At 43.4% G+C, this 14,296-nt stretch overlaps 1 pseudogene; it reads right to left on the bottom strand.

Moving 5' to 3' along the window:
- LOC148041369 (ribonuclease TUDOR 1-like) overlaps positions 1-5,055 on the bottom strand; it is a 92,380-nt pseudogene extending 87,325 nt beyond the window's left edge.
- Positions 5,056-14,296: the final 9,241 nt, after the last annotated feature.

The following is a 14,296-nucleotide window of genomic DNA, read 5'->3' as shown; positions in this document are numbered from 1 at the left end:
CCCATGTTCTGGCTGATCATCTGTCGCGTATCCCACAAACTGCAGACAAGGAGCATGATGATCCAGACCTCCCTGATGCTTCCCTATTCCTGGTAGAAACTGTAACTCCCTGGTATGCAGACATTGCCAATCTGTTGGCAACCCAACAGTACCCTCCTGGCATTTCTAGTCGGGAGAGGAAGAAGCTTATGCTGGAATCAGCCCCCTACACCTTGTTAGGCGGTGCACTGTACAAGAAAGGAAAAGATGAAGTGCTCCGAAGATGTGTTGCAGGAAATGAGATTTGGATTGTTCTGAAGGCTTGCCATGACGAGCCATGTGGAGGCCACTTTGTAGGAGAAGCTACAGCCAGGAAGGCTCTGCTAGCAGGATATTGGTGGCCTACCATTCACAAGGATGCCTATGATTACTGTAAAAGATGTGATGCTTGTCAGAGAATGGGAAAACCCACCAAGACAAGTGCCATGCCACTGCAACCTATCCTTCCCTTAAAGCCGTTTGAGAAGTGGGGCATCGACTTCTAGGTCCAATCGATCCTCCTACCAGAAGGAAATAGAACCGATACATCCTCGTATGTACGGATTATGTCACAAAGTGGTGTGAAGCTAAAGCCCTCAAGCGGGACGATCGTAACAGCGTGGCCCTGTTCATGTACGAGAATATCATCACCCGTTTTGGTAGTCCCTTAGAGCTGGTAAGTGACAGAGGCACTCATTTCCTTTACAAAGTCATGGAAGAATTGACAGAGTTGTATAAGATCCGCCATCGCAAGTCCACTCCTTATTACCCTAGAGCCAACGGCCAAGTCGAAGTCACCAATCGCATCCTCTGCTCGATTCTGACAAGAACGATTGCCGCACATCGTCGTGATTGGGATGATCGACTTACAGAGGCCCTCTGGGCGTAGAGAACCTCCCATAAAGCAGCAAGAAGACAGACACCCTTCCAGCTGGTGTATGGTACAGAAGCTATTTTCCCTGTTGAACAGGAATTACCCTCTTTGAGAGTGCCTATCAAAGAGCGTTTGGGGGACGATGATTCACTGCAACGCCGTCTCCTGCACCTGGAATGTTTGGATGAAATTCGTAGGATGGCTCTCTAGTGCATGGAAGCCACGCAAGCTCGACGTAAGGCTTACCATGATAGCTTCATCAAGCACAAGGAGTTCAAAGAAGGTGATTTGGTCCTAGCCTATGATTCACGATTTGGCAAGTTTCCTGGCAAGCTTCAACAGCAGTGGATGGGCCCATATAAGATACTTGCCGTCAACCCTAATGGCTCTGTCCAAGTGCAGACCATTGATGCCTCTGATGATCCCTTTCTGATCAATGGATATCGCCTGAAGAAGTAATTCCCTCCTTGGGGATCTTGACAATTACGGTCACTTGATCTTTTCCCTCATTGGCGCGGCACTGTACTTCTTATGATGCTACTTTTGATAGCCGTTCTTCAGTCACTCTTGATGAGGTGGACGCAACCCTCTGTTCCCTCAAACCCCCCTTCCAGCCGAGATCTCTTATCCTCTATTTTCCACCGGCGACAATGGCGAGGTTGGTTCTGACAAATGGTCTTTCTACCATTCCCTTGCTCAATTCGAGAAAAGAAAAGAAAATATATATATATATACATATCGGTCATGGGAGAAAAGGACTTAGGTCCCTGTCATGCCGACCTATTCTTCGAGAAAAAATGGAAACACCCTTGGGAATAGGGGAAAACAAACAAAAAATTTAAAAAAAAGGAAAAAAATAAGAAAAACAAATCTGTTATGAGAGAAAAGGAAGCAATTCCCTGTCATAGCAGGCCTCGTTCCAAGAAAAGATGGCAAACACCCTTGGGCGAGAAGCTGGCTGTGGAAAAGGTGGTAACACCCAGCAGTCCAGAAAGTGGATTCATCAATTGATATCCCCAGGATCCAATTCCGAAGCTATCTCCCTTGGTACGCTGTGTCCTGGGACTCTCTACAGAGTGTCTACCTGTCCTCTCGCAGACGACATGTTCTATCTAACACAACGTTTGATTTGATGGCTACCTCCCTGGGTACGCCTCTTCAACAACTGATGACACGATCTTCATCGACAAACAATTGAGTGATGTGAGCTTTCATCCTAACCGGATGGGGGACGTGAGTATGGTTGCCCTTTGTAACTATCAACAGAGAGTGAGACAGAGGGTGGGGTGAGTGACCAGTCTTTTCCCTTCAAATCAAATGAGAGGTGAGAAGTGTGAATGAAGTGTTGCACGCACGGGATGGACCTCTCAATGCACAAAGCAGAATTTGTTTCTGTGCACTGCACCATAAGGCTCCCTGGCCTTCCTTCTTGCACCGTATGCCGGCACAGGGCGAGACGCACAGTTGCACCATCAAATGCGCATAAGGCATACAACCTTTGCACAAGTGACCGTGAGGATTACATCAACAGGTTTCAGGATATGGTTGCCCTCCTGTATTTATCAACAGAGCGTGAGACAGAGGATGGGATGAGTGTGACTGGAGTTTCTTCAATCAATTACCGAGAGGTGAGATTGAGGGACGTTACGACACTTGGAGTCAGGTATGTTCCCGTTTTCCTATGTACCCACGGGATGGGTCTTTGCCGTCATCACCGGACACATCACTCTGTTCTGTACACTGCACTGTAAGGCTCCCTTGCCTTCCTCCTTGCACTTATGCCAGACGGGTTGGATGCACTAATGCACCATCAACTGTGCACCCTGGCATACTCCCTCTGCACCATTCCCCTGTTGATTCCTCAACCGGGTATGAGATATGGGTTTCAATCCTTCTTCCTCGAGTGATATTAGTCATGGGGTGAGTGACTGTTCTTTCATTCCATATGAGTGACTGTGAGTTGAGTGCAATATCCCTCATTATCGACGAATTTCTTGCGATTCCTTCCACCAGCTACCTCCTTGGGTGCTGCCGCGTGGTCCCTGCCATGAAGGACGTGTACAGCGACGATGCCTTGGTACCTCCAGCAGAGCCGACAACAACACCGGATGTGCCATTGACAATCACCCTTGATTCTCAAACAACATGGGCCAAGTTTTTCTAACCCTACAACTTCTGTTTCTCCGTGACGTTCATGTTTTAAGTGTGGGGACGTTAGTGGATGGTCTGTGGCGTGGTCCTAGGTCCCTGTTGTTCGATTAACCCTCTCCATTAAGATCTTAAGTGTGGGGACGCGTCCCTGCGTGTCTACATTGCATACCCTTCTGCATATGCCTTCACCTGCTCATGCCTTTATGCCATGACTTGCTTTTACCCTAATGGGGTCCCTTCCCACCCACCCGTTTATGTTCCACCCACCCTTGGGACTGTTCCCTTGCAGTTTTCCTTCATTCCCTGCTTTTGAGGTCCTGCCATGTGAATGCACCCTACGTTCACCAAATCCACATCCAACCTTATAGCCCTGTTCCTCTCTTTGAAGTGACCATTTTTCCTTTTTACCTACCCCTGTTCCGGTGTACGGTTTTTGAGTTATTAAATTTTGAAGCATTTTGCGCAAATTAGCCAGTTTTCCATGTGAATGCGCTTTGCTTGCTTCGGAACCGTGATCTGATGTCATAGCCCTGACAAACACTTTTCCTCTGACATTTTTCCTTTTTTCTCCGAGTCATTCCGCTACATGGTTTGTCCAATATTAATTTTTCGATTTTTTAAGACCTTTTCGTGCGTCTTTTTGACCTTTTTCCATGTGAACCTGCCCTGTTTGCATCGGAATTCCAATTTGATGTGCCAGCCGTGTCCCTGTGTCTTCCCCTATCTTTTTCCTTTTTCCTCCACCCTTTTTCGACTTTCGAATTTTTACTTATTAATTTTTAAATGAGTTTTCGGGCGTATTTTTGGAGTTTTTTGCATGTGAACCCCTCCTACTTCCACCGGAACTGCGGTTTAACATGATAACCCTATGCCAATCCTTCTTGCGGCGATTTTTCCTTCTTATTACGTGTCATTCTGGTGAACGGTTGGTCTAATATTAATTTTTGATCCCATTTTCGAGTTTTTTTTGGGTTTTTTCCACGTGAACGCGTCTTATCTCAGTCGGAATTATGTTTTGATGTGATAGGATTGTCGAGCACGTCTTTCTGCACAGTTTTTCTTTTTTCTGCACCTCATTCCGATGCACAAATTTTCTGCTATTAATTTTAATTGCGTTTTTTGATCCGATTTTTGTGTTTTTTGCACGTGACCGCCCTTTACCCCTCCCGAAACCTCCGTCACATATTTTCCTTGTTTTCCCCCTGTCATCCTGCCCATTTTTGTTTTTACGCTATTTCGTTTTGACGTCCGGATTGGGAGTTATTAATTTTTCTTTATTTTTATGAGTATTTACGCGCTCCGTCCCGCGCGTGAACGCGCCCTTTTTCCCTTTTACGTGTCTTAACGCGCCTCGGTCGTGTCCGCGTGCTCCGTTCCTACATCCAGGCGCCCTTTTCCTCCCGTCACCGCAAATTTTTTTACCCCTGCCCCGCGTATGCGCGCGGGACAGGGGCGTCTCACCTCTTCTTTTATTTTCCTTTTTTTTAAATGCATTAATTAATTAATTAATTAATTTATTTTTTAAATTTTTTTCTTTTCTTTTCTTTCACCCTCCCCTTTCCCCAACGGACACCCTCTTCCCCCCCTCTCAACTGCCCTCCCCTCTCTCCTCTCTCTCTTTCTTTCTTTCTCTCTCTTTCTTTCTCTCTCTCCCTCCTTCCTCCTTCTTCTCCCCCGCCTCCCTCCTTCCTTCCCCCGCCCTGCTTCCCCTCCTTCCCTCCTTCCCACGCTTCCCCCCCATCTCCCTCGTCTCCTGGCCGCCCTACGTCCTCCGCTGAAGACGCCGCCCTCCGCTTCCTGCTCCAGACGACGCCGCCCGCAGTCGCAGACGACGCCGCCCGCAGTCGCTGACGACGCCGCCCGTAGTCGCCGAACCGCTGTCCCGCGTCTGCCAGTCGTAGGACCCGCTGCCAGATCGTCGCCGTCCGCCCGTTGCCGAGCCGTCGCCGCCAGCCGAGTAGCCACCGCCGCCGTCGCCGCCGCGCCGCCCGCCCGCCGCCAGGCGCCGCCATCTCCTCCTCCTCCTCCTCCTCTTCCTAACTAACCCTTAGGTTAGTTCCCCTAACTTCTCTTTAGTTAACCTAACTTGCTTTAACTTAATGATCTTAATTAACTAATCTAACTAACCCTAGTTAGGTTAGTAACCCTAACCCTAACCCTAACCCCACTAACCCTAGTTAGGTTAGTAACCCTAACCCTAACCCTAACCCCACTAACCCTAGTTAGGTTAGTCACCCTAACCCTAACCCCACTAACCCTAGTTAGGTTAGTCACCCTAACCCTAACCTCACTAACCCTAGTTAGGTTAGTCACCCTAACCCTAACCCTAACCCTAACCCTAACCCCACTAACCCTAGTTAGGTTAGTCACCCTAACCCTAACCCCACTAACCCTAGTTAGGTTAGTCACCCTAACCCTAACCCTAACCCTAACCCTACTTAGGTTAACTAACCCCCTTTAGGTTAGTCTCCACTGACTTAGTCCCCCTAACTGACTTATCTGACTTCACCTAGACTAACCTAGTTCCATTTGACTAACCTGACTTGACTTAGTCAGACTTACATGATTTACACAGACTAACAGGACTTAGCTGACTTCATTTGACCTTCCTTACCAAACTAAGCTGATTTTCTTGCTTTAACTGATTTACTTAATTTATAAATTAATTTCCACCTCATAAAAATTCAAAAAAATTTCTAAAAATTCCCTTCGCTTTTTGGCCAATTTTTGGAAATTTGTCAGCTGGAAATTTCCAACCCCAAAATTTCTGAAAATTAAATATTTCCCAATTTATCCAAAAAATTACCAACAAATGTCAAAAATTCATTTCCAATTAGTAAAAAATTCTAAAAAAAATTCCCCTCACCCCCTTGACCATTTTCCATTTATTTTTCACTTTAAAATATTTTCATACATAGTACCCCTATTGTTTTTAAAAAAAACTCCAAAAAAAAAACAAACACCAAACCAAAAACAAACCATCCATAATAGTCAATTAAAATTCAAATTTAACTTTAAAAAAAAAACAAACACAAATACACCAAATAAACGAAACCACCCTATAACCCCACCATACCCACACCTAAAATATAACCCCCCTCCCCTCCACAATAACAACTTAAACCTACATTTCAAATCAACAATCCCACTAAGGTGTTGTCTTTGTTGTTTCGTCAGTGGTCTTTACTTTTCTTTTACTGGATTCACTTCTTTTGGGGGACTCTTCCGTGCGCATTTAGGCATTACATACACACCCCTTCCAGGTATTTATTTTATGTACTTTATTTATTTTCATTTCCCCCTTAATCACAAATTAATTGTTAAAATGAACTATTTATTCACCCACAGTTTCCACGCGCATTCGCACTATATACACACCCTTTTTTTAAATTAAAATAAACCCGCCGTTCACTTAGCACGCGCTATGTGTGCTACAGAGGCACTTTAATTTTTAATTCAAATGAACAAGCCGTCACATGAGCACGCGCTGGCAAAAAAGCGCTCCACATCACCTTAATTTGTAATCAATGAACTTGCATTTAGAGACCCAATCTGGGTATCGCAGTCTGGGATTCGAATTAAAGCACTGTTTTAACCTAATAATTGGTAATTAAATTTATAATAAGGAACCGCCGTTTTCTTGCTAAGGTTTATCACTTAATAAAATTTCACCCATTTCTTAATAATTTCTTAAAATAAACCCTTCATTAAATTAATTCCCCCTCACTGCACTTAATTCCCCTTTTTAACGAACCGTTTCGTGGGATGGGTATGCGCAGTCATTAGAGTTATTTCCATAGTCAAACACTGGTTTATCAAACGATGTAGTCTTGATACGTGTCGGATGTGGTATTGTTTTGGTTTCCTATCTTTGCTACGGTTACGGGTACGGTATGTAGTTTTTTCTTTTCTTGCCTGCTATGGGGTTCTGGGTGTTTGTCTGATGCATCGCATGAAGCTTTCGGTCGTATATGTCTCAAGGTCATGTCGAATTTTTTCTCGGCTATGGTTTGCTTGGGGTTAGTTGGTCGAGTCACGTTTTATTATTTTGGTTGTTCTCTTATCCTTGGTTTTTTTTGTCTGTTGCTTTGCAGGCATTCTCCTTGATTGTCTGTGTTTGTGGTGTGTGTACCCATCTGAATGGCGCCTTCTCATGCTCCTCCCCCTATCCAGTACGTCCCACTAGTTAGTAGGGATTACTCTTCCCTACTTACTTTTGAGCCTCTCACGGAGGCGGGACTCGCTGCTTTTGTGGCTACTTCTTTTCCATTGCTTCTAGAGGATCCGTCGTTATGTGATGAGTTTCTGGCCTCTTATAGCAAGAAGACAGGACTAGTCCAGGGAATTTCTATGACTTTGACACCTCGAGGCTTAGGGAAGGCTCTGTCTCTTCCCTCCAAAGGTGAACCTTTTGTTACCCCTCGTCAGCTTTTCTCTAATGAAGAGATTCTAAAGCTGTTGCAAAAGCAGACAAGGGAAATGCTGGATGTTAAGAAGGTGATCAACTCTTCAGGAGTTTCCTTTTCCATGATCACTAATCCTGTATGGAAGATGGTCTGTCAATTTCTCCAGGACAGGTTTATGCCTGCCAAAACGCCATCCCAGTACTTGTCCAAAGAGCTTTTCACCACTTCCAGGATGGTGTTGAAAGGAGTTGCTATTGATTGGAGCACTTACCTCCTCACTAAAATGGATCAACATTTCGTCAAAGTCACCAGGGGTAATGTTACCAATGTCACATATGGATCATATTTGTCTGCCTTCTTGACCTATTTAGGTTTACAGAAGACTGTGCCTCCACCTCCTCCATCAGATCTAGTACCTCCTCCTCCACCTTCAGATGAGTCAGAACCTATTGACATAGAGGATGATGATTCTCCACCTCCCCTGGTCATCCAGCGCAAACGCTTGAAGAGGGTAGCGGATAAAGCTCCTTCAGTACTTCCTTCAGTACCCATCCCTGCTACCTCTGTTAGTGATCTCCCTGGGTATCTCACTTGTAATAACCTGTTTCGAGCACATCGAGAAGGATCCTTGGACATATCAGTTCCCTCCCTGAACAGTCTAGTCTCAGGAGATGCAATTCCTTTCCTCTGTAAAGATATTCAGAGCTCCATTGAATTGTCAAACAGCCTGTGTTCAACAGCTGTACGCGTCTTTTTATGAAGAACTCATGCAGTCTAAGGACCAGTTGCATAAGGCAACATCCGAGTTAGCTTCTGCTAAGGATACTCTAGTAGATTTGTTTAAGCAAATGGAACAACAAACCCAACTGGTTGCCACCCAAAGCGATGAGATCTCTTCTTTGAAGATCCAGTTACTAGAGGCTCAATCCCAGGTTACTAGCCTTTCAGAGGAGAAGGCGTGGATGTCCAGCGAAGCGCAGGAGTTCCAAACTCTCTTAGATGACAAACTTTCAGCTTTACAGATTGCTAATGACACAGTGGCCTCCCAAGCCTCCCAAATCAAGCAGTTGCACGATCAACTGGCAAAGTCACGCTCTGTTCCTCCAAGCCCTAATGTTCCCTTGATTCCTTCTCTTTCACAGCAGGACTTGGCTGCTCTTCAGAGACAGGCTACCTTGTGCCCTCTATTTCAAGATAAAGTGGAAAGATTGCAATCCAGAATGGACTTGTTATGGTCTACCTTTGAGCAGTTTCAGGAATATGTTCCACCAGACCTATCTTTCCTTATCCACTACCACTTACAGAAGTTGGTCTTCTACATGAAGCTTTCCACGATGGATTTACCTCTTCTAGAGGATGGATGGAGTGGGGCTTGGTCTGCTGAGTTGTTGACATAGGTAGTAAGAATGGTGTTTGAAGATTCTGTCACGCCAGATACCATGTTGATGTCCTACATGTATCTACGAGGAGACTTGTTAATTCCAGATGAGGTGGATATGGCATGGTATGTGGGGGATGTGGTCTTACAGGTTGTTTTGTATGTCAACCATTTGGAGTTGCGCATAGCTGACATGTTCCAGAGTTACTCCTCCAAAGTGGCTGATTGTCATGATAATTCGTGGCATCCCATGATTGATTCTGTGGTCCTGAATCAAAGACAAAACACAGCTTCTACCTCTGCCCAGAGTATTAATCAACTGAGGATGGATCTCTTAGCCTATCTTTCAAAATATAATCCGTTTGATGCTACCTTCTTTGATGCCTATCATCGACGATCTCTCTTAGGACCTTCTGTTCCTACCCTCCTCTATTACCAACAAATGGCTCACCGATATGCTATATATCTTTCCCTTTGTCAATCTAATTCCACCACTATTTTACCCCTTCTTTTCCAACCTTCATCTTTCCCTCAAATTTCCATTTTTACATACTGTTCCTTTATTGAGGATAGGGTATTTTCCCCTTCTCCACCCTGTCCTTCTCCATCCATTCATGTACCCTCCACATTTCCTATTTATCAGTTAACACCCTTCCTCAGTGATTCCCTACAAATTTTTGCCACTCCTTCTTTAACCTTTTCTTCCTTTTATGATTTTGCCTATCCCTCACTTCATCCACTTTTCCTTATTCCATTACCCTCTCCTAATACTTCTATATCTCAACCACCTCAGTTGGTTAGTGACTGTGATGGGTTTGATAATCAGATTTCCAGAAGAAGGGGATGGAGTTCGGATGATTCCCTTACAGGACCTCAGATCAATTGGCCAGTAATTCCAGGAGAATGGACAGCTTCCAGTCAAGCTTATCAGAACTATGTTCATTTTGCTCAGCAGTATTCACAGTCTGCAGATCCCTCAGTGAGATTAACTGCTCACTTTGCTTGGTACCTGGCGTATATGCATAGGCACTCTCATAATGATTCCAAGCCTATTCCAAAGTTGTGCATGAATGTCAATGTGAGCATTGATTCCCAACAGCTGGATATATTGTATTTTCATGCCCTTTGTTTGCCTAGCAGATACTTGGTCCTGTTGGAAAGGATGTGCTGTCTTCAGTTTTTTCAAAATCCTCCTAAAACCTTTGTAGATGAATCCTTGTCTATGGATCGTTTCCGACAACATCAATCTTTCAAGAGGGATCATCTTCATTGATACCTTTCCAATGTATGGTGGATGCTTTTTAATGAAAATCTCTCTTTTTGGAGGAGTCATTCAGATGGTTGTGTTGTATTAGTGTTTGTGTTGTGAGTTCCTTTATGTAATACGAACGTGGTGGTTTCCTATTGGATTGGATCGTGTGTGAGCTACATTTTGGAGAATTGTGGTGATGGGGTCGTGGATGGAGAGTTGAAGCTGATGCTGATGAAGAAGAAGAAACCTCTTATATCCTTTACCAATTTGTTGTGATTTTTAGTTTGCTAACAAGTATTAATGTATAAAGGGTTTTCCTTTCTTTGTATTTTTATATCAGATACAGGTTATAAGTTGGGGTCATGGTGGATGGATTCTTTTTGAAGAGATATTGACGATCAAAGTTGAGCTTTTCCCTGAACTTGTATTCCCTTTTTCCTGGGTCGCGAGGATGCTTCTTGATTAAGTGTGGGGATATGTTGAGTGTTGAAATGACTTGTTTTTTGGCTGATTTTTGTTGTTTTTGAGAGCTGAATGGTTGATTTTATGAGATGATTGATTGGTTTAGAAGTGGTTTGAGAGTGTTTTGGATGATATTGATTGTGTTTTGGAAGTTCATGATGTTTATTGGTGGTTCTGTGATGTTCTGATAGGTTCTGATTGGTTCTATATACCTTCTGTTTTGCTCTATTTTGGTCTATTTTGTTCTGATTGTCTTCTGTAAGGAGGGATGGAGTATTGATTGATGAAGATTGAGATCTTGTGAAAGTTTATTGAATGGTTTGTGAGAGTTTGGAATGGTTTGAGAATGAGTTATGTGGTTTTGATGACCTTCTGTAACCTTCTGTAGGTCTTCTGTAGAGCTTCTGTTTTTATTATGTTTTGTTCTGTACTGTAGCTATTCTAGTACTGTTCTGTGACTGTTGTGTATGCTTCTGTATGTGTTCTGATGGATGAGAGTGTAGCTTGGGAAGGTTTTCTAGCCTTGGAAAGAGGTGAATACAAGTGCAAAAGAGCTGAAAGAAGTAGCTGCTGAAGACTCAAGTGAAGACTAGAGTGAAGTGACAGTAGTGAGCTATGAAAGGACACTGTAGTGGCTCTGGTGACCCTTCATATCAGACATACCTCTTGGGAGGGGTATCCACGACCTAAGAAGGATTATTGAGGGTGATTTTGAGAGATTGTAGTGAGGATATGATGTATTATTGATGGAGAGAGAGAGAGAGAGTCAGAGATAGCCAATTCTACTCAACCAGAGTGATTGTATATGAGAGATTTTGAGAAGACTATGAAGATATTGAAGATGAATACTATGTGATGTATTTCCATTCAAAGATGGTGTATTCCTTTGCTTTCTTTGTTCTATTGATGGATTTTATGAAGATATTGAAGAATATGGTTGATTCTATCAAATCCGTGGGAGATCTACATGATGCTGCATGAAGATTTGTTGTGCCTGGTGTTCTTTTCTTCATTGTGATCATATGAAACATGACAAACATGCTTGTTGATGTTACAAGATAGATTTTCTTGCAAGAGAATTCCCTTTTCCTTGGTGTTCCTCTTGGGGCTCCAGAAGTGATTTATGGTTATAGATTGTCTACACCTGTTGCATCTTTATCAAATAGAATTCAAAGTGCTGATGATATTGCTAGTACGCACAATACTATTTTTGATGAGGTTAAAGACATGATTGCCAAAGCCCAGCAATCATATACCAAGCAAGCCAATAAGAAAAGACAAGCAATGAATTTCAAAGTTCATGACTATGTTTGGTTGAGAATAGAAAAACGTAGACTACAAAGTGTAGATAGACATCCAGTTGTGAAATTAGCCCCTAGATTCTATGGACCATTTAGGATCATTCATAAAATTAATGACAATGCATTCAAGTTAGAATTACCACCTCACTGGAAAATTCACAACACATTTCACATTAGTTTATTACGACCATTTAGAGGCCAATTACCTGTACATCCTATTTATGAAAACCCACCTTTGTTAGAGGAAGAGGCTGAACTACTTGAACCTGAAGCTATCATAGACACTGACTTTCTGACCACTAGAACTGGCCGAAGATATTCTAGATATCTAGTCAAATTTAAGAACCATCCTGTAGAAGAAGCCCAATGAATGCACGCTAGAGACTTAAATGCTTTTCCCACTTTGCTAGCTCCACATTGAGCTAATAGCAATTGAGGTCAATTGCTATCCCACCCCGGGGGTATGATGCCAGGAGGCATATTCCACGGTGGATTCCGTGAGGTTTTACGGTGGATTCCGTAAACTTTGATGACCGGGGCTCATACACAAAGTGGATTCTTTGTGTGAGAAGTTGATGGGGACGCCTATCCTTTTCGGGCGTTTCATTAATTTAGTGTGTACATGGGTGATTCCATAGCGGGTGATTCCGTAAAATGCATATTAAATTAATAAATGTTTATGAGTTTAGAGTGCGCACTCGTAATAAATTAAGGTTAGGATTGATTTCTAACCAGTTGATTTATTTATGTAGTTGAAGACTCCTAGGTATTCACTTTTTTCGGTTTAATTGTATTATTTTACTAACTATTGTGAATGCTTCAGTTGATGTGTAGAGATAGCAGCAGTGGCAGAGGAAAGCATTGGAGGATAGCGAGTATTCGATTTATCATTTATATTTTGATGGGCGCATACCTTAGGCATGGCGCCTATATTTTGTCGCACCTATTTATTGAGGCGTTGGATATTTGTTTATTATTTTGTATGCGCATGGGCGCACGATTATGTTATTTGTCCTTGGACATTGTATTGGGTATCCCAGACTCTTTGGGCACCGCCCGTTATCTTTATTCCTATTTTGTGCTAAAAGCAAACTCAAAAGCTAAAAGCTTGCTATTTTGTAATTTGGGCTATTATTTGAGCTTGAAGATGATTAATACATAAAATACATGCTTTGTGGAGCGCTCACACAAGGCATGGGGGGAGATTGCACCCAATTGGTCTCTTATTCATGTCGTGCATGCTTTTTACCTTGAGTTTTGTGCAAAAAGTAGAGTTCTATTGTTCTTGGGGACCTTCCGGCATTCACTACGCGAGCGTACAACATCCAATCTGCGCACCACACTCCTGTTGAGATATCGAGCTCCACTCGTGATACGCCAGGGTGACCGTTGTGTATTTATGTCACCGACTTGTCAGTTGCAGATGCGGTTGGTACATCGCCCCTGAATAATAGCTACATGATAGCTATCCTTATCTACTCTAGTTCGTGGCTCAGTTAGTATGCCACCTTAGTTAGTTGAGTTTGGTTTGAGACCCATATCTAGGGTTCTTCTATTTCTTTGTACTAGAGTTCTTTTGGCTTCCACAACTAAGAAGAGAAAAACTGTTTTCAGCCTCCACCCTTGTGTGTATTCCCCCATTGTGCAAGCAAGAAAGATACAAGTGAGACTCCTTCCTTCTCTCCCACAATCTTGACATGGTATCAGAGCCTTGTTCGTGGTAAGGAGCTCAAGAAAGCAAGCCAAGCTCACGGTGTTCTGGTAAGAGGAGCAGTGTTGCTTTCATTTTCTGTTTTGGGAGCAGATCTCTGCAGGTAGCACAGTCGAAAGTGCAGGAGTGCATTGTCTCAGGTTGAGACGCCCTTCGCGGTGAAGCTAGAGGGCAGTATATGCTGCGGGAAAGGGGTTTAGCCCTTGGCGACCTTATTTTTTTGATTTGAGGCCATTTCGGGGCCTGTTTTGGAGGCGGAAGTTTTCTGCACGCACTCAGGAAAAGGCCCAGTTTTATGCTGTGCAGCCACTGTTCTACAGGTCGGTGAATAGTTACTGTAAAAATTGCATTGTATGCTTGTGCGCAGAGACACTGGGAGTTACAGAATCATCCCTGCTGCCTGTTGATGCAAAATCGTCACTAGGAAGTGACTGTGTGGTCAAATACCACTTTCGCCAGTTTTGCAGATTTTCCCTTGTGAGGGTGAAGCTGTGGTTTTTGCAGTGACAGAATTTTTTGCAGTCTTCTGTAATGGCATCTGATTCTCTTTCACAGATTGTCACTGAAAAGCTTGACAAGAACAACTTCCAAGCATGGAAGTTTAGAATGACGAATTTCCTTATGGGAAAAGGATATTGGGAATTTGTTGCAGGAAATGAAGAAGAACCAGTTCTTCCTGATGTTCCCAATCAACAACAAATGCAGGCATTTAAAACATGGCATGAGAGAGCCAGGAAAGTTAT

Source organism: Lygodium microphyllum, chromosome 1, assembly GCF_053477565.2.
Source record: "Lygodium microphyllum isolate KBCC chromosome 1, Lygodium_microphyllum_v1.1.10, whole genome shotgun sequence".
In the NCBI taxonomy this organism is placed as follows: Eukaryota; Viridiplantae; Streptophyta; class Polypodiopsida; order Schizaeales; family Lygodiaceae; genus Lygodium; species Lygodium microphyllum.
This window is presented reverse-complemented; position numbering and strand designations above follow the sequence as displayed.